General features: G+C 44.6%; 2 non-coding genes across 2 annotated transcripts; one reads left to right on the plus strand and one right to left on the minus strand.

The window, feature by feature from the left end:
• Positions 1-507: 507 nt before the first annotated feature.
• Positions 508-622, minus strand: LOC136751927 (U5 spliceosomal RNA). The gene has a single exon (XR_010817114.1). It is a non-coding gene; the product is annotated as a U5 spliceosomal RNA (small nuclear RNA).
• An 11,335-nt stretch (positions 623-11,957) lies between these two features.
• On the plus strand, positions 11,958-12,072 carry LOC136751983 (U5 spliceosomal RNA). Its single transcript, XR_010817165.1, has one exon. It is a non-coding gene; the product is annotated as a U5 spliceosomal RNA (small nuclear RNA).
• The last annotated feature ends 7,537 nt before the right edge of the window (positions 12,073-19,609 follow it).

Genomic DNA, 19,609 nt, shown 5'->3' on the forward strand with positions numbered 1-19,609 from the left:
GTTTCATTTTTTTTGTTTCTTTTTTCTTACCTTTTATTATTTTTCAATGTATGTATATATCAACTGCTTTGGCAACACTACAAATCTGTTTGTCATGCCAATAAAGCAACCTTGAATTGAATTGAATTGAATTGAGAGACAGAGAGAGACAGACAGACACTAACACAGCCACCCACCCACTCACACACACTCTATCTCTCTCTCTCTCACACACACACACACACATACACACAACCAGCAAGACACACAGAGCCAGCCAGCTCAGCGATGACATCACAAACCTCTCTCTGAGCTGACTGCTATGACATCACAGAGCATGTGCATTCCGTTGCTTGCCATCTGTCAACTACTCAGTCAGTGCCAGCCAGACTGCCTGGCTGGCTGGATGGGGGGGCTGTTTTGCTGCTGCTGCGTACCTTAGCAAGCTTATCTGCTTGACCGGCCTTCCTCCTCCTCCGCCCACATGCCCACCTATGCCCGATCTGCTGTTCACCTGGATCACAGCTCCGCCCCAACAAGGCAGAGCCTCCCAAGAATGGTACAAACTTATCCACGTTCCCCTCCATGGAAAGCTTTAGCAAAAGGCAAAAGCATTATAAGTAATGAAGAGGAACCCGAGTCCAAGACGCTTCCGACCAGCCATACATATTTGTGTGTATTAAAGATCACATTTTATTACATTTTGTTTTTCTGTACTAAATTACATCTTATTGTGATTTTTAATTGTATTGTTCATTTTCCATATATATGTATGTATGTATGTATGTATGTATGTATGTATGTATGTATGTATGTATGTATGTATGTATGAATGTATGTATGTATGTATGTATGCATGTCCAATTGCTTTTAAAATTCAAATGCACTGAATTGAGAGTGAGAGACAGAGAAAGAGAGAGAGAGAAGTGCTAGGGCACATCTGTAATATAAACTAGCGAACATTCGTCACATGCTTAGGGAACATTCATAACATACAGGGAACATTTGTAAAACGAATTAGGGAACCTTTGTGACATACTAAAAGGACATACTGGTAAGATGTTGGACACATTTGAAACAACAAAAATGGCATTTGGTTATTTATTAGGGACATTTATACCAGTCTGAGCAAATATCTATGCATATTCCAATGTTTGCTGCAGGACTTACAGATTGAGTGAGGGGGTCAATATGTTTGATTCAGAACTAACCACTGCTTCCTCAATTTTGTTTTAAACATAATTTAAAAGAAAAGTGGGCTATACATTGGTCTGGAAAAAAGGAGCAGTGGTCCCTAAGACAATTCTTTTAGTTTTTGGACACAATTCCTAAAACCCATTTTCTGTAAAATATGTTATCAACTTGCATTAATATATCATCCAAAGTACAATCATACTAATCATGAAAATGTTCATATTATTACATTCTAAGGGTTCTAGTCTATTGTGTATTGTATTTATTATCAGGCCCTTCTCTTATGTTTTACAGTTGTTATTATTATTCCGTACAATACAGGGATTAAATTATGCATTTTAACCACAAAGTATTGGCTACAGTTATGATGCCTACTTCACTGTTCATATGCATACAGTTTCTGAGGTCTGGACCACTGCACAGTAGTCCCTGGAGTTGTAGTCCAGACCACTGCAAAATTCGTGCTGAAGTGATCTGGATCACCACGCAATGGCCCAAGGACCACTGCAAACTTGGATTTCAATGTTTTTGTGTAATCCATGTTGCAATAGCACCTACCATGTTCCTTTGTGGTGAGCTGGTTAATTCTGTTCTGGGAAAACCACAATCCTGCAGGTTTAATAAGTCTCTCTACACATCAGTCCCTGTGTACCTTCAACCAATGGTCATTTTGACCAATTAAGCCCAAGAATTGAGTCAATTAAGTTGTCAAGGACTACCCAGTAAAGACGTGAACTCACGACTATGTCACACTGTGAGCTCTCCAGAGCAGACATTACACTGAGCTCAGTGTGAGCTCACTTAGCGCTTTTCCACCGACATGGTGCCGGTGCTGGAGCCCAAGTTGCAGTTACAAATACAATGCCGAGCACAGCAGTGCAGCGCCACCTCCTCTCTATCCAGAACACAAAGACGTGCGTGACTCTAACCTGTCCGGCTTTACAACATGCAACTGAAATATGTTCTTAGGGGAACAACATAACACATAGCGATTTCTCCCTGATATAAACTAAAATAATGTATAAAGTGTTTCTAATTTCATTTACGATACCTTTTCATAGATATTTATTTTTTTCAATAATAGACTAATGTCTCAGTCTTCCCCCACTTTATTTAAAACGTCCTCGTTTCTTAATTAAATAAATCATACAGTATTTCTAATGTTACATTTTTATATATATATATATATATATATATATATATATATATATATATATATACACTTAGATTTTCCAAATGATAAACTGATGTTGCAGTAATTTAATCACAATAGATGTATATCAGTACAATAGGAACTTTTTTTTTTTTTTTTAAGAATGACAAATTAGAAGCCATTACTGAATTGAACTGTAATGTAACATGAAAACAGGTATGTACTACGAAATAACTAAATCTTTAAGCTTGTCAGGTTTCATAACTTTACGACCACTAGGTACATCCAGCAGGTAATGCCACAGGAGTCTGCAGTCGCTGAGGTAAAACACAGTCTCTGGGTGCACTGTGACTTGGGCATCCCGAAGGCTGGAAGAATGGGTGACACCTGGGCATGGCTCAAGTGCTAGAGCAGGCTGTGGAACAACACCTGGAACAGGTAGCATATCCCTCTGGACAGGAGCTGTGGAAGAAAGAAGAGAGAAAGACGGCATCGAGTGATGACTGGAGCTCGCTGGAACTGGAAGTGGGTAAGGGACGTCTCCAGACAAAGCCGTCAGTGTTGATGGCGGACTGACAGGTGCATCATCAGGATCTCTAAACAGCTGTGGAGGCGCTTCTGGATGAGCAGGTAAGTCAGACCAAGGACCTTTGTATGCCTTCAGCAGATTGTAATATACAATCCATGATTTGGATCGTGGATCTTTTGGGTAAGTGATTTCATAGGTCACGCCAGGACAACCGTCTTTATCCAACCTCTTCAGAACTCTATATGGCCCTTTCCATCTAGGAGCAAGTTTATTCCTTTGATTGGCAGGATCATCAAGGAAAACAAGATCACCTTCAGCATAGGGGTTAAAAGTCATAGTGAGTCTTTTGCAGTAGTTTAGATTCTTTCGACTACTCAGCGGCCATGTCAAAAGCATGTGACAGGCGGTTAAAGACATCCTGGGCATAAGCAGCTGGTGTGCCCGGAGTTGCTTGAGTAGTGAAAGAACTGCAGTTCAACAAAACGTCCACAGGCAGACAAGGTTCCCGATCATGAGCAAGGAAAAATTGAGTATATCCAGTACTGGAATGTACACTTGAATTGTACGCAAGTTCCACCTGTGAGAGGTATTTGTCCCATTCTCCTCCATTTTGGTAGATGTATTTAGCTAATTTGTCTTTTAATGTCCGTTTCAGTCTTTCCACCATGCCTCTGATTGGGCATGGTACGGAGATGTTCGTGTCTTCTCAATTCCCAACTTGCTACACAGCTGCTTCACCAGATCAGACTCAAACTGTCTGCCCTGGTCAGTGTGGATGGACTCAGGTATACCATGTTGACGGATGAAGTCTTCAAACAAGCATTGAGCTACACATGTTGCACGCTGATCTTTTAAAGGAAAGAGATTCACATAGCATATAAAATAATCCATTACAACAAGAACATACCTGTGTTGCATCTTTTAGGGCAAAGTTTTTAACGAATCGTCTGTAATAGGAACAGAGACCCACAAAAGCTCTCACCTCAGTAGGTGTTCTTGGTGTTGGCCAATCTTTCACTTTGTCCAGCTTCCTGGAATCTGGTCTGAGACCACCCTTGGTGATTACATGTCCCAGGAAAGAGACTTCATCCCATGCAAGCTGACATTTACTGGCCTTCAGCTTTAGTCCTGCCTTTCAAAAGCGAAGAAAGACATCTTCCAAACTCTGCAGATGTTCAGGAAAGGTTAAAAAACAAAACATCATCCAAACAGATGAGGCAGATCTTCCAGTGTAGACCACGAAGCAAAAGCTCCATTAAACGTTGGAAGGTAGGTGGTGCATTGGTCAGTCCCATTGGCATGACCTTAAAATGGTATAAGCCGCTGCCGGTGGTAAATGCGGTCTTCTCCCGGTCTTCTGATGCCAGCTGAAATTGCCAATAACCACTTGGCAGGTCCATGGTACTAAACCAGCATGCCCCTGCCAGGCTGTCCAAAGCTTCAGAAATCCGTGGTAAGGGATGCGAGTCCCGTATGGTGACAGGGTTTAATTTCTTGAAGTCATTGCAAAATCTGTAGCTGCCGTCCTTTTTCTTGACTTAAACAACAGGTGAAGCCCAAGGGCTGCAGCTCTCCTCAATGAGGTCATGGGCCAGCAACTGCTGAACTTGTTTTTCTATTTCCTGTTTCAAAGCTGGAGAAGTCCTGTAAGCATGTTGGCGGATCGGTAGGGCATCTCCAGTTCGAATGTGGTGCTTTACAGCATCTGTGCAGCCATAGTCATGTTCATGTGAACTAAACGCATCACAATACTTCAAAAGTAAGTTCTCCAGCTGGTCCATTTGTGGATCACTCAATTTAGACTGACTGAAGTCCACTGTGGGTAACTTTGTGCCTTCTGTCTGCCTGATATTGTGCACAGTAGCCTCAATAACCTGGAACTCTTCACCTCCCTGATTTATCAGAGAGTAAAAATTTCCCAGTGGTGTGTTACTTGGGACATGGCAGTCGTCATTGGTAGGATTCATGACACCAACGGTTGTTAGTCCTTTCTTCGCTGGAGACATTGTTCTGGCAACAAACAGACCTGGGTAGTTGCATTCCTAAGTAATTTGGAGTTGAGATTTGATTTTCTGTAAATGGCTGCAACTTTGCCATGATATTCATCTCAGTTATATACGCCCGACCACAGGACAGCAGACCCAGAGTGGAGCCCATCCAGAACATGGACAGAACAGCCCAGCAGCACAGCCAGCGCAACTACGCAGCAGCGGTCAGGAGAGTGGCCGACACCGGGGAGCTGCAGGAGATCCGACACCTGCTCAACCTCATCTGCACTGATAAGATAAGTAACTGTGCATAACAAAGAAACCACTGCAGGAGGTGACTAGCTATTACCACATCTGAAAATCACCCCTGTATAAATGTAGTTATATACTGATATATATGGACATTTTCTAAAAATTATGTAGATATATGGATGCTTACATATATGTGTATATATGTAGATATATGTGTGTATGCGTATGTATATAGGAGTGTAAGTCAGGAGTTTTTTATTTTTTTAATTTATTCGTTTCCTATTTTTACATATCACCAGTATTACTATTTATTTATATGTTTACTTTCCACCTCACACATTTCCAGATATATCTCATTCCAAAGGAGTATATAAATTGCTTAATGAGAGTAGAAAGAAATGCGATCCCTATCAATCACCATGTGGAACATCCAGAGCCTGGGCTCCTCAGTATTCGGGCTGAAGAACACAGACCTGGAGTTCAGAGATAGAGTGAGAGACAAGGATGTCATCATCCTGCAAGAGACATGGTGTCGGGCAGACGTGTCCAGTCACTGTCCCTCAGGCTACAGAGAGGTCATAGTGCCCTCCCTGAAGAAGCCCTCCGTCAGACACGGCAGGGACTCCGGGGGCATAATAATCTGGTAAAAAGCAGAGCTCAGTGACTCCATACAGCCCATCAAAACAGCAGAGTCACACATATGGCTTAAAATAAGCAAAGAAATCATTTTTACACAAACCGATGTGTTCCTGTGTGTATGTTCCCCCCTCAGAATCCCCATATCACAATGAGGAGATCTTCCCCAACCTCCAGACTGAGGTCTGCCACTTCCAGGTCCAGGGAAGTGTGCTGATCTGTGGGGACCTGACCGCCCGGACAGGCAGCCTGCCTGACTTCACCAGCACACAGGGAGACAGCCACATATTCGGCCACACCCCCTTAAACACCCCCATCAGCTCCCTCAGACACAGCCACGACAGGGGAGTGAATAAAAACGGGCAAAAATTACTGCAGCTCTGTCAGAGACTGGGCCTGTATATCGTGAATGGCAGGATCCGGGGAGATTCTCTGGGAAGATATACCTACAGCTCAGCTCTTGGCAGCAGCACGGTAGACTATGCCATCACAGACCTAGACCCCTTCTCTCTCAGTGCATTCACCTCTATCAGACCACAGCCAAATCACTGTGTTCCTGAAGAGGACAGAGCACAGCAGCAGCGCTCACACACAGCCCAGCAAGCTGTACAGCCTCGGACACTCCTACAGATGGGCTCCAGACAGCACACAAGAGTACCAGAAAGCAATTGGCAATCAAGACATCCAATCACTAATACACACCTTTCTGGTCACCCCAAATCAACATAGTAAAGAAGGAATACATCTGGCTATAAAATACTTAAATCATATATTTGAAAAAGCAGCTTTACAGTCAAAATTGAAAATTAAAAAGAACATCCCAACAATTTACAAAGAGGAGAATTGGTTTGATAAGGAGTGCAATAGAATAAGGAAGGAACTGAGGAACGAAGGAACACTTAGATCAAAAAGTACAACATACCCGAAAGCAACTGACAATAATCGAAGAGTCCATTAACACAAATAGATTCTGGGAAAACTGGAAAAAATGTAATAAATTAAAACCTGAAGAATTGGCCATTCAAAATTGAGGTTTTTGGAAAAACCACTTTGAAAGACTTTATGAAAACATTCACCACACTGAGAAATCAGCTCAGCATGACATCAGTGTGAAACTAAAAAGAATGGAATTGGCATTTAAAGACACCCAGAATCCCCTGGACTCAACTATTACTGAGTAGGAGTTGCAGGAGAAGCTGCGCACCCTGCTGCCCTGGAAAGTCTGCGGGCCTGATGGCATCTCCAACGAGATGCGGAAACACAGCAGCCCTGAGCTACAGCAGGCCCTGCTACGGCTGTTCAACCTGGTGCTCAGTGTGGGCCACTTCCCTGACAGCTGGCATAAAGGACTGATCACCGCGATTCATAAGAGTGGAGACAAATTGGACCCTAATAACTACCGGGGCATCTGTGTGAGCAGCAACCTGGGGAAGGTGTTTTGCAGTATCATTTACGCCCGGATACTGGCCTTCCTTACCGAGCACAGTGTCCTGAGTAAGAGTCAGATTGGCTTCCTCCCAAAACACCGCACAACCGATTAAATTTACACCCTACACACCCTCATTGACAAACACGTCAACCAAAATAAAAATAAAATATTTGCTTGTTTCATAGATTTAAAAAAAGCATTTGATTCATTCTGGCACAAAGGTTTATTTTACAAACTTCTCCAAAGTGGTGTAGGGGGTGAAACATATGACATCATCAAATCAATGTATACAGGAAATGAGTGCGGAGTTAAAATTGGCAATAAAAGAACAGAGTTCTTCACTCAGAGGTGTGGGGTGAGGCAGGGCTGCAGTCTGAGCCCAACGCTATTCAATATTTACATCAATGAATTGGCCACAATGCTGGAGCAATCTGCAGCCCCCGGCCTCACCATACATGACACAGAAGTCAAGTTCCTGCTCAACGCAGATGACCTGGTGCTGCTGTGGCCCACAGAGCAGGGGCTGCAGCAGAACCTGGCACTGCTGGAACAGTACTGTCAGACCTGGGCCCTGGCAGTAAACATGAAAAAGACAAATACCATGATATTCCAGAAAAAGGCCAGGCCTCAGGGAACTAGGTACCACGTCACTTTAGCAAACAGCACCATCGAACACTGCACCCACTACACATACCTAGGCCTCACACTCAGCTCAACAGGAAGCTTCAACGCAGCAGTGAAGACACTGAGAGAGAAAGCGCGCAGGGCCTTCTATGCCATAAAGAGACACATTTGCATAAAAATACCTGTACAAATCTGGCTAAAAATATTTGAATCCATAATCCAGCCCATTGCTCTCTATGGCAGTGAGGTGTGGGGTCCCCTCACAGGGCAGCAGTCTGCTCAATGGGACAAACACCCAAAAGAAACCTTGCATGCAGAGTTCTGCAAAAATATCCTACAGGTGCAAAGGAAAACATCGAACAACGCATGCAGGGCAGAATTAGGCCAATACCCATTATTAATCAACATACACAAAAGAGCAATTAAATTCTGGCTCCATCTAATAAACAGCGACACACACTCCTACCACCACAAGGCCCTGCAATGCCAAGAGCAGAACCCAGAGAGGAGCCCCCTCAGCCAGCTGGTCCGCAGGCTCACTGCGCAGACACACACCGACACCGGCCAGCCTCAGGACAGCAACACACACATGCACACAATCAGAGTCAACCAAATTATCACACAGCACAAAGAAAACTACATCACCCATTGGGAAACACACACACAAGCACAAAGTAAACTGCAGTGCTATCGGGCCCTAAAAAGACACTACACATTGTCAGAAAACCTTAAATTAATAACGAACGAAAAACACTAAAGGATCCTGACCAAATACAGGCTCAGTGAGCACAGCCTGGCCATCGAGACGGGCCGACACAGGCAGACCTGGCTGCCCAGAGAGGACAGGCTGTGTCCCCACTGCCAACGCCGAGAGGTCGAGACAGAGCTGCACTTTATTCTAAAATGTGAAAAATATAAACATTTATGAGCAAAATTTGTCCCCAAAATAGCAGATCTCTATAAGAGATTTCAAGACCTGCCAGTCTCGGAGAAAGTGCCAGTCCCTCTGGGAGAGGAGACCAGCTGAATATTACTGGCAGCCCAGTATACAGCTGCCTGCCACAGCCTGAGGGACACAGTGGACACTCAGTCCACTCACACAGGGGACACCCCTGGACACAGGCAATGACACCTATGCTACACCCAATTATTACAATCATTATCAGTTTTATGTCTCTCTGAACTATGATTGAATTTTATTAATTGAAATTAATCAGTTACCTGATTTTAACATATATATTGTGTATTTATGTATGCAAATGTACATATATATGTTCAAAACTGTTGTTTGTCACCATTGCTTTGGCAATACTTCTTTTTGGTCATGCCAATAAAGCAGGTTGAATTTGAATTTGAATTTTGAGAGAGAGAGAGAGAGAGAGATAGAGTGTGTGTGTGTGTGTGTGTGTGTGTGTGAGTGGGAGAGTGGGTGGCTGTGTTAGTGTCTGTCTGCCTGTCTGTCTGTCTCTCTCTCTCTCTCTCTCTCTCTCTCTCTCTCTCTCTCTCTGTCTCTGTAGATGCATCATAGGGAACATATGTAACAATCTTTTTTTTTTGTTTACCAAAAATGTGAATGAACGTATTTCAAGTGGGTTTTGCCTTGGTTGGAAACGTTTTAAGATGATTTATGAAGTGTAAATTGGATAAGTCTCAATTCTCCGTAGTTTTCAATGTATGTGCCATTCAGTAGCGTTCATGTTACAGATGTGTCCTATGCAGTGGTAGTGTCAGTAAAATGTCAGTAAAACTTTATTTTAGCAATAATACAGGGGAACAAATGCAAATAGAGAGTCCTCACTTTGTATCTAATTTACCAATTACGTTTAAAATTAAGCTGCAACAAATGCTGTATAATCGTATGTGTGTTCATTCACCACGTGCTAAAGTCTGATAGCTTTGATTATATATATTTTTTCTCATGAACAACAAATGCTATTTGCTTGATTTTTACAGAGTATGTCATAAATTCCATTATTATGAAGCCTGCCAAATTGTATGCTGTAATATTAAATATATTCAAAGTTACATCATTTGTATGTTTTTCCTATTATGTAACAAATGTTCCCTATGTGATATATGGATTATTATTTTAGGAAAAGTTATAACACATTGCTATTAACTATGTGTGTCAGTAAAAGTTTAAAAAATCCTGACAGTTTTTTATTGATCATGCAAAATAAGTGTTTAGGGATCATTTGTAACTTAAAGTTGGGGTTAGTGTTAGGGTTAGGGTTATGAATATAATTGATATATAGAATTGTTAAGAAGTGTAAATGTTTACATTCCATTTTTCATGGACTGTCTGAAAGTTTCAGTTCTATATTCGGTTTGGAAACCGTTTTTTTTTTCTATTTGTGTATATGATAGATATACATCTATACAATATCTTCACTATTAAAGATAAACGCATTATTATTTTCGGCATTGTGAAAGCACATTGGTATTACCTATGTGTATCTTTAAAAGTTTAAAATTCTTAAAGGTTCTTTACTGATCTTGCAAAATAAGCTTTTAGGGAACATTTGTAACATAGAGTAAGGGTTAGCCACTGGGTAAGGGTTACATCTTACACAAGGGTTACACAAGTGCCGGAATGAGGTCAAGGACTCTGCTGTTTTGACTTCGGTGGTGGAATGACCTGCCCACCAAAGTCAAAACAGCAGAGTCCTTGACCTCATTCCGGCGCTTACTCAAGACGCATCTCTTCCGACCGCACTTGTAATATTAGTCCTCTATCCCTGCTAGATAGCACTTCAGCTTATTATGCTCCTCTCGTTCTTGAATGTTTTCCTCCTTGCTCCCTTTCCTGTAGCCCTAGTCTGTAACCCTACATCTTGAGAGCACTTAGCTTTCACCATCCAGGATGTAGGAAGTCTTTTACTGTACTTGTGTAAATTGTAATTGGAATTTTTAAAATGTATTTTGAATTGCGATATTTTTTAACTAAGTTGAATTTGTAATGATTGATGCCTTGTACATCTCTGTATTTTTGCACTTATGTTGTAAGTCGCCCTGGATAAGGGCGTCTGCCAAGAAATAAAAATAATAAAATAATAATCTACAACAGTAAGTTTATTCATGTAAATTTTTCTCTTCAATGTTAAAGAACAGAATTAACCAGCTCACCACAAAGGAACATGGTAGGTGCTATTGCAACATGGATTACACAAAAACATTGAAATCCAAGTATGTAGTGGTCCTTGGGCCATTGCGTGGTGATCCAGATCACTTCAGCATGAATTTTGCAGTGGTCTGGACTACAACTCCAGGGACTACTGTGCAGTGGTCCAGACCTCAGAAACTGTATGCATATGAACACTGAAGAAGGAATCATAACTGTAGCCAATACTTTGTGGTTAAAATACTTAATTTAATCCCTGTATTGTACGGAATAATAATAACAACTGTAAAACATTAGAGAAGGGCCTGATAATAAATACAATACACAATAGACTAGAACCCTTAGAATGTAATAATATGAACATTTTCATTATTAGTATGATTGTAGTTTGGATGATATATTAATGCAAGTTGATAACATATTTTACAGAAAATGGGTTTAAGGAATTGTGTCAAAAAACTAAAAGAATAGCTTTAGGGACCATTGCTGCATTTTTCCAGACCAATGTATAGCCCACTTTTCTTTTAAATTATGTTTAAAACAAAATTGAGGAAGCAGTGGTTAGTTCTGAATCAAACATATTGACCCCCTCACTCAATCTGTAAGTCCTGCAGCAAACATTGGAATATGCATAGATAGTTGCACAGACTGGTATTAATGTCCCAATTAAATAACCAAATGCCATTTTTGTTGTTTCAAATGTGCCCAACATCTTACCAGTATGTCCTTTTAGTATGTCACAAAGGTTCCCTAATTCGTTTTACAAATGTTCCCTGTATGATATGAATGTTCCCTAAGCATGTGACGAATGTTCCGTAGTCTATATTACAGATGTGCCCTAGCACTTCTCTCTCTCTCTCTCTCTCTCTCTCTCTCTCTCTCTCTCTCTCTCTCTCTCTCTCTCTCTCTCAATTCAGTGCATTTGTATTGTCAAAGCAATAAACAATATCATTATAAATCACAATAAGATGTAATATAGTACAGAAAAACAAAATGTAATAAAATGTGATCTTTAATACACACAAATATGTATGGCTGGTCGGAAGCGTCTTGGACTCGGGTTCCTCTTCATTACTTATAACGCTTTTGCCTTTTGTTAAAGCTTTCCATGGAGGGGAATGTGGATGAGTTTGTACCATTCTTGGGAGGCTCTGCCTTGTTGGGGCGGAGCTGTGATCCAGGTGAACAGCAGATCGGGCAGAGCTGGGCATGTGGGCGGAAGAGGAGGAAGGCCGGTCAAGCAAATAAGCTTGCTAAGGTACGCAGCAGCAGCAAACAGCCCCCCCATCCAGCCAGCCAGGCAGTCTGGCTGGCAGTGACTGAGTGGTTAACAGATGGCAAGCAACGGAATGCACGTGCTCTGTGATGTCATAGCAGTCAGCTTAGAGAGAGGTTCATGATGTCATCGCTGAGCTGGCTGGCTTGGTGAGTCTTGCTGGCTGTGTATGTGTGTGTGTGTGTGTGTGTGTGAGAGAGAGAGAGATAGAGAGAGATTTTTTGAATATTAACACCTTTATTTTACTAAAGAAATAGTAACAAAACATTTAAAACAAACTAGAAACACCTAAAAAACATTAAAAAAACACAGCCTATTCTAAAAACCCTCAATAAAAAGCACTACACATGTGCTACCAATAAAATATTCAAGTGAATTAAACCAGTTGGTTTAAATGTCCAAAGTCAATGGCACAGAGGGCCGCCCCGACCCCCCACATCTGCAGAAAAGTGTCCAGGTCTCCCGTCAGGCTGTAGAAATTGTAATCCAGTCGCACTCTGGAGCTTACGAGAGACCTGAAGAGGGAGAGTGCATACAGTTGCTGCTGCGCTCAGTCTGACTTCTCCTACTGCTCAGGATTAGCCAGCTTAGCCTGCCCCACTAGAAGGTTTGCTAACTGACAAACATGTCATTGGCGCTGCTTGTACTGGACTCCCAAAATAAACAAAGTGCGTGAGATAAGGAGGCCCAACTGCTTGAACAGGCTCTCCAGTGCAGTGAACAGCAGCTCTAATCTAGGGCAGTGTCAGAAACAGTGAAAAAGAGTCTCTCTCTCCCCGCAGTAGGGGCAGGTGTCGCTCACTCTGGGGTCCAGTGTATGTGCAATAGAGTTTGTTGCGATGACGCCATGCAGAGGCCATGCAGAAGCGGGGGCTTGTTCAGGCTCCTCCAGGCCGGGCAGGCATCTTCCCCCAGAGCCAGGTGCTCCCTCCAGGGGGTGTCAGGGAGGGGCTGCAGCTGCTGATGGTGCAGCTCCCTCACACTGAGCTGATTGAGCTCCTGACGATGAGCTGTGGAGACAGGCACACTACACAGACTATGAGGCGACAGTAGGCGGCCTGATGAGCTAGGGGGGACTGAGAGACACAGACAAACAAGGGGAAAGACGGTGTCAGGGTCCTTGGGCCAGCAGTGCTGCGTGAGAGCCTGGAAAAGCTGCTCCACAGCGCCTATGGGAAGGGCGTTCTGTACTGCCCAGAGAAATCTGGTTACGACTCTCAGTGACCTCATACCCAGCCTGGCAGCCAGGCTGTCGGCACCAACCCACTGTCCCCTGTTAAAATCCAACAAATCCCTCAGCCGGATCACGTCGACCTTAAGCAGGACTGACCTGAGGCTGCTGGAGAGCAGGAGTGGACAGCTAAAACCGGGGTTCCAGAGCAGTGGCTCCTCTAACAGCCAATACAGACTGCTGCCCCCCAGCTCCCTACCCAGGGAGAAGCGCTGCCACACCTCTAAAACAGTACTATAAAAAACAGACTGGGAAGGAAGTATATTGGGACGTGTCTTAAGTAAAAACATGTGTCTGTCATAACAAGTGTCCAGGGCAGGAGACACTGGGGATCTGGAGGGTACAGGAGCCTCTGAGCTGCCTGCAGCCGAAAGGCACTCAGCCTGCTTAACAGATCTACCAACCCCTGTCCCCCCTCCTGGAGCGGCAGGTACAGCACTGCTTTGCGCACCCAGTGCAGCCCGTCCCAGAAGAAATCCAGGAGCAGGGTCTGTATCTGGGACACCAGGGCCGGTGGGGGGTCCAGACAGGTACAAGTGTGCCAGAGCATGGAGGCCACCAAGTTATTAATAACAATAGCTCTCCCCCTGAGGGAGAGCTGGGGCAGCAGCAAGTGCCATGCCCTCAACCGGCCCTGTACCCTCTCCAGGCCAGCCCAGTTCTCCTCCGTCTCCCCCAAAGTCACACCCAGCACCCGAGGGCCTGAGAGAGACCACTGCAGCCCCGCAGGGAGGGCAGGGGGGGCAGAACCCTCCCACACCCCAACCAGATGAGCGCTGCTCTTGCCCCAGTTGACCCTGGCTGAGGAGGCCCTGCTGAACTCCTCCAGACACTCCCACAATGACCTGGATGTCTCGCAGGCCAGACTGTGTCTCAGCAGCATAGGCCGACACCCTGACCGCTTGCTCTGGGTGACAAGGGATGGACAGCCCGGCTAGCAACTGCCTCAGCCTGTGCAGCAGGGGCTCGTTAGAAAGGAAGTATAGCATCCCTGACAGACTGCAGCCCTGTCTGATGCCTCCATGGATGGGGATAGGCTCACTCAGGCCACCATTGATCTTCAGCACACTGAACACACGACAGTACAGCAGCTGAATAAATTCTACGAACCGTGGGTCGACACCAACTGCTCTCAGCACCTGAAACAGGCACTGCGGCCGGCATGATGTCTCTGAGCCGCTTAGCCAGAGCCTTATACAGGATCTTATAGTCCTGACACAGCAGCGCCACTGGCCTCCAGTTCACAATGGAGGACAGATTCCCCTTCTTGGGCAGCAGGGTCAGAACAACTGTACGACAGCTAATGGGCAGCAGCCCAGCTCACAGGCCCTCCTACAGCACTGAGAGCAGGTGAGCCCATCCAGCCCCGCTGCCCAGCCCTTATTGAGCTCTTGCATTGCGCAGGTCAGCTCTGCCAGGGTTAGTGGGGCCTCTAACCCCTTGACCCCATCCTGTGGGACCTTAGGCAGACCCTACAGAAACTGCTGCTGCTGCTCCAGGCTGCCCGGCTCTGCGGAGTACAGCTCCCTACAGAACTATGTGGCATGACTAACCATCTCTTGCCCATCCTGCAGCACGCGGCCCTCAGCCGTCCTCAGGCAGAGCATCACCCTGCTCTGCTGCCGCCTGCATTCCAGCCCAAAGAAGAACTTGATGGGCGCATCCATCTGTGTCAGGCTCTGGAACTGCGAGCGCGCCATTGCTCCTCGAGCCCACGTCCTTAGCAGCTCTGACAATGCCTGCTGCATAGCTTTGAGGTCCTCTAATGCCCCCGAATCTCCAGCATCCAAGGCTCGGTGGAGCACCTGAATCTCTCCTTCTAACTCCTTCATAGATTCATTGAAGCTGTCAGTCCTATGCTCAGTGTACTTCTGGCAGAAGAGCCTGGTCTTAACCTTGCCAATGTCCCACCACTGTCTCAGGGAGGCAAACCTAGGGCGCTCTGATCTCCATCTCTGCCAAAAGAAAAGAAAAGAATTGCAAAAAATCCTGTCCTGCAGCAAGCTATTATTGAAAAGCCAGTAGGCACTGCGCAGCTGGACAGGAGAAAGGGTGACACTCACAGTGATGAGACAGTGATCATTGGTCAGGTGGGGGTGAAATGGCAGCCACCGATCAAATTGACTTGATGTCTAAAGTTATAAAATCTATCCAGCCTGGCTAGGGACATAATGCTAGAACCCGGCCTCACCCAGGTGTACTGTATCACCTTAGGATTGGCATTTCTCCAGACATCGACCAGATTGTGCAACTGTGTATTACCTTCCAGCTGTTTTGCTGACTGTGGACTGGGCTCCAAATGATTCCTATCTAATCTATAGTCCACAGTACAGTTCCAATCACCCCCCCAAAACCAGGATCTCCTCAGCCCCACAGTCTGCTAGCGCTTTGCTGAGCACCGAATACACTGACAGTCTGTCTCTCACAGCATTTTGGGCATAGATATTAATAAACACAAAGGTCCTTCCCCCGCTCTCAGCCTTTACCATCAACAATCTTCCACCAACAAACTGTTTTCTTAAAATAATCCATTTTAAAAGTGTGTGAAAATAAAATCCCCACTCCCCCACTCACACTAGACCCTTGGCTAAACACACTCTCTCCTTTCCACTCCCGCTGCCACTCACACTCATTCACACTGTCTGCGTGCATCTCTTGTACAAATAAAAATTGAGACATAAAAAAACATACTATTAACCATCATCATTAGATTGCAAAGCAGTCCTGACAACACTCTTTCCACTTCTTTAACCTGTAGCACTCCGGCTCACTAAACTCCGCGAGTGCCACATCCTGCAGGATCACTTGTGCAGATGCCAGGAACTGCTTTGCATTAGGGAAGAAGTTTTCTAAAACTATGTTCCTCTTCCCCTTGGTCTCTCATAAAAAATCCTTAATGCTTTTAGCACTGTATCCCGCAGTGTCAGTGGAGACGGGCTCGCCCTGGGAGTCAGCGATGTCCCCTCAGCAGCGCTGTCCGAGTCTGCCCTCTCCACAGCCGCAGCACTGCACTCAGACTCCCGGCGCCGCAGCCGGTCGGCCACCTTGGGTTGAGACGTCAGGTTCCCCCAGACAGACTCCCCTGACTGCGAGTCCCGCCGCACCACAGCCCCCACACCGTCTCCGGGATCCTCCTCACCAGCCGTCCTCGCAATATTCGCCTTTTTAGACAACTGTATCAACGGCCTCAGAAGACGGGGCAGACTGCTTCTGCTGTCTTTTCCTGGGCACTTTAAACCCATCATCACTGGCTAAGTGTTCAGTCTTGGTGGCGGCTGCATCAGCAGTAACAGCAGCTCCCTCCTCGGCTAACTGAGCCCGTGGCTGCTCTGCATTCTCACTGCTAGCAGCTTCCCCACTAGCATCCCCTACTCTGTCCCCACCGAGGCCAGTAGCGTTTGCCACCGCCTCCCCCTCATCGCTCCCCCGGATGGCAGAGCCGACACCAGACGGCCCTGCCTGCTCCTCACCTTCCTCTCGCCCGGCCGCCGGAGCCTCTCCCTGAGGGCAAGAGTGACTGATGTGCCCCTGCGCCCCGCACCTCAAACACCTCATGGTATCAGTTGACACGAACACCACGTACACTAACCCCTCGATCTTAAACTTCAGAGACAGGCTTAACTCATCGGCGCCGTCCGCCAGCACCATGAAACCCTGTCTGCGGTAAGAGAGGACGTGTTTCAGCTCCGGGGCGCTGCAGCCCAGCAGCACCCTCCTAATGGCGCAGGTGAGCCGGCCATAGCGACTCAGATCCCCGCCAGCAGATCGTTGCTCAGGAAGGGGGGCACATTGGAAGTAACCACCTTTACAGCCGGGGTGGCCAGAGGGAGCGTGGGCAGGAAGGTCCCCTTCACTGTGACCCCCTCCTCCATCACATCCTTCACCAGCGCCTCAGAATTCAGGAAAACCACAATGCCCTTATTCATTCGCGCCGCAGAGACGATGTTCTGGAAGCCGACCTTCCTTCCGATCTCCATCGCACAGTCCTCTACCGACACCTACTCCTGGGACACGAGTATAAACCCGTGCTTTCGGGTCAGCGTTTCGTAATTAAATGAAGGGGGGGGTCTCCCCGCCCGCAACGCCATGCTGATCTAAATCGAAAAACAACCCCCTAAACCCGAATCGTTCAAAACCAACAAACGATTAAAAGTAACTACAATAAAACAAGAAAAGGAAAGAAAAAGAGTAGTAAAAACACACACACACACACTCTCTCCAAACAAACCTCCCACCACCACTGACTCCCCCCATAAACTCCCAGCATGCAGAGAGAGAGAGAGAGAGAGAGAGAGAGAGAGAGAGAGAGAGAGAGAGTGTGTGTGTGTGTGAGAGTGGGTGTGTGGGTGGCTGTGTTAGTGCCAGTCTGTCTGTCTTCTGTGTCTGTCTGTCTCTGTCTCTGTCTCTCTCTCTGTCTCTCTTTCTCTCAATTCAGTGCATTTGTATTGTCAAAGCAATTGGACATTCAAACATACATTTATACATACATACATACAGACATATATATGGAAAAGAAACAATACAATTATAAATCACAATAAGATGTAATAAAGTACAGGAAAACAAAATGTAATGAAATGTGATCTTTAATACACACAAATATGTATAGCTGGTCGGTAGCGTCTTGGACTCGGGTTCCTCTTCATGGAGGGGAACGTGGATGAGTTTGTACCATTCTTGGGAGGCTCTGCCTTGTTGGGGTTTTGCTGTGATCCAGGTGAACAGCAGATCGGGCATAGGTGGGCATGTGGGTAGAGGAGGAGGAAGGCCGGTCAAGCAAATAAGCTTGCTAAGGTACGCAGCAGCAGCAAACAGCCCCCCCATCCAGCCAGCCAGGCAGTCTGGCTGGCAGTGACTGAGTGGTTGACAGACGGCAAGCAATGGAATGCACGTGCTCTGTGATGTCATAGCAGTCAGCTCAGAGAGAGGTTTGTCATGTGATGTCAACGCTGAGCTGGATGGCTCTGTGTCTTGCTGTCTGTGTGTGTGTGTGTGTGAGAGAGAGAGAGATAGAGTGTGTGTGTGTGTGTGTGTGTGAGTGGGTGGCTGTGTTAGTCTCTGTCTCTCTCTTTGTCTCTGTCTCTCGCTCTGTAGATGCATCATAGGGAACATATGTAACAATCTCTCTTTTTGTTTACCAAAAATGAGAATGAACGTATTTCAAGTGGGTTTTGCCTTGTTTGGAAACGTTTTAAGATTATTTATGAAGTGTAAATTGGATTTGTCTCAATTTTCTGTAGTTTTCAATATATGTGCCATTCAGTAGCGTTCATGTTACAGATGTGTCCTATGCAGTGGTAAGGTCAATAAAATGTCAGTAAAACTTTATTTTAGCAATTATAGAGGGGATCAAATGCAAATAGAGGGTCCGCACTAATTATCTAATTTACCAACAACATTTAAACGTATGTGTGTTTATACACCAGCTGCTAAAGTCTGATAGCTTTGATCTCATTTTTTTTTTCTCGTGAACACCAAATGCTGTTTTCTTGATTTTTACAGATTATGTCATAAATTCTGTCATAAAGCCTGACAAATTGTATGCTGTAATATTGAATATTTTCAAAGTTACATCATTTGTTTGTTTTTCCTATCATGTTACAAATGTTCCCTATGTGAAAGATGCATTATATCTTAATAATGTCAAAACAATTAAAGATATACGGATTATGATTTGTGGTAAAGTTATAACACATTGCTTTTAACTATGTGTGTCAGTAAAAGTTTAAAAAATCCTGACAGTTTTTTATTGATCCTGCAAAATAAGTGTTTAGGGAACATTTTTAACTTAAAGTTAGGGTTAGTGATAGGGTTAGGGTTATGAATATAATTGATATATAGAATTGCTAAGAACTGTAAATGTTTAAATTCAATTTTTCATGGATTGTGTGAAAGTTTCAGTTCTATATTCGGTTATGAAACTGTTTTTTTTTTTCTATTTGTGTATATGAAAGATATACATCTATACAATATCTTCACTATTATAGATAAACACATTTTTATTTTCGGCATTGTTAAAGCACATTGGTATTACCTATGTGTATCTTTAAAAGTTTAAAATTCCTAAAGGTTTTTTATTGATCTTGCAAAATAAGTGTTTAGGGAAAATTTGTAACATAGAGTTAGGGTTAGCCACTGGGTAAGGGTTACATCTTCAACAGTAAATTAATTCTTGTTAATTATTCTCATCAATGTTA

The sequence above is a fragment of the Amia ocellicauda genome, chromosome 6, assembly GCF_036373705.1.
Source record: "Amia ocellicauda isolate fAmiCal2 chromosome 6, fAmiCal2.hap1, whole genome shotgun sequence".
Taxonomy (NCBI): Eukaryota; Metazoa; Chordata; class Actinopteri; order Amiiformes; family Amiidae; genus Amia; species Amia ocellicauda.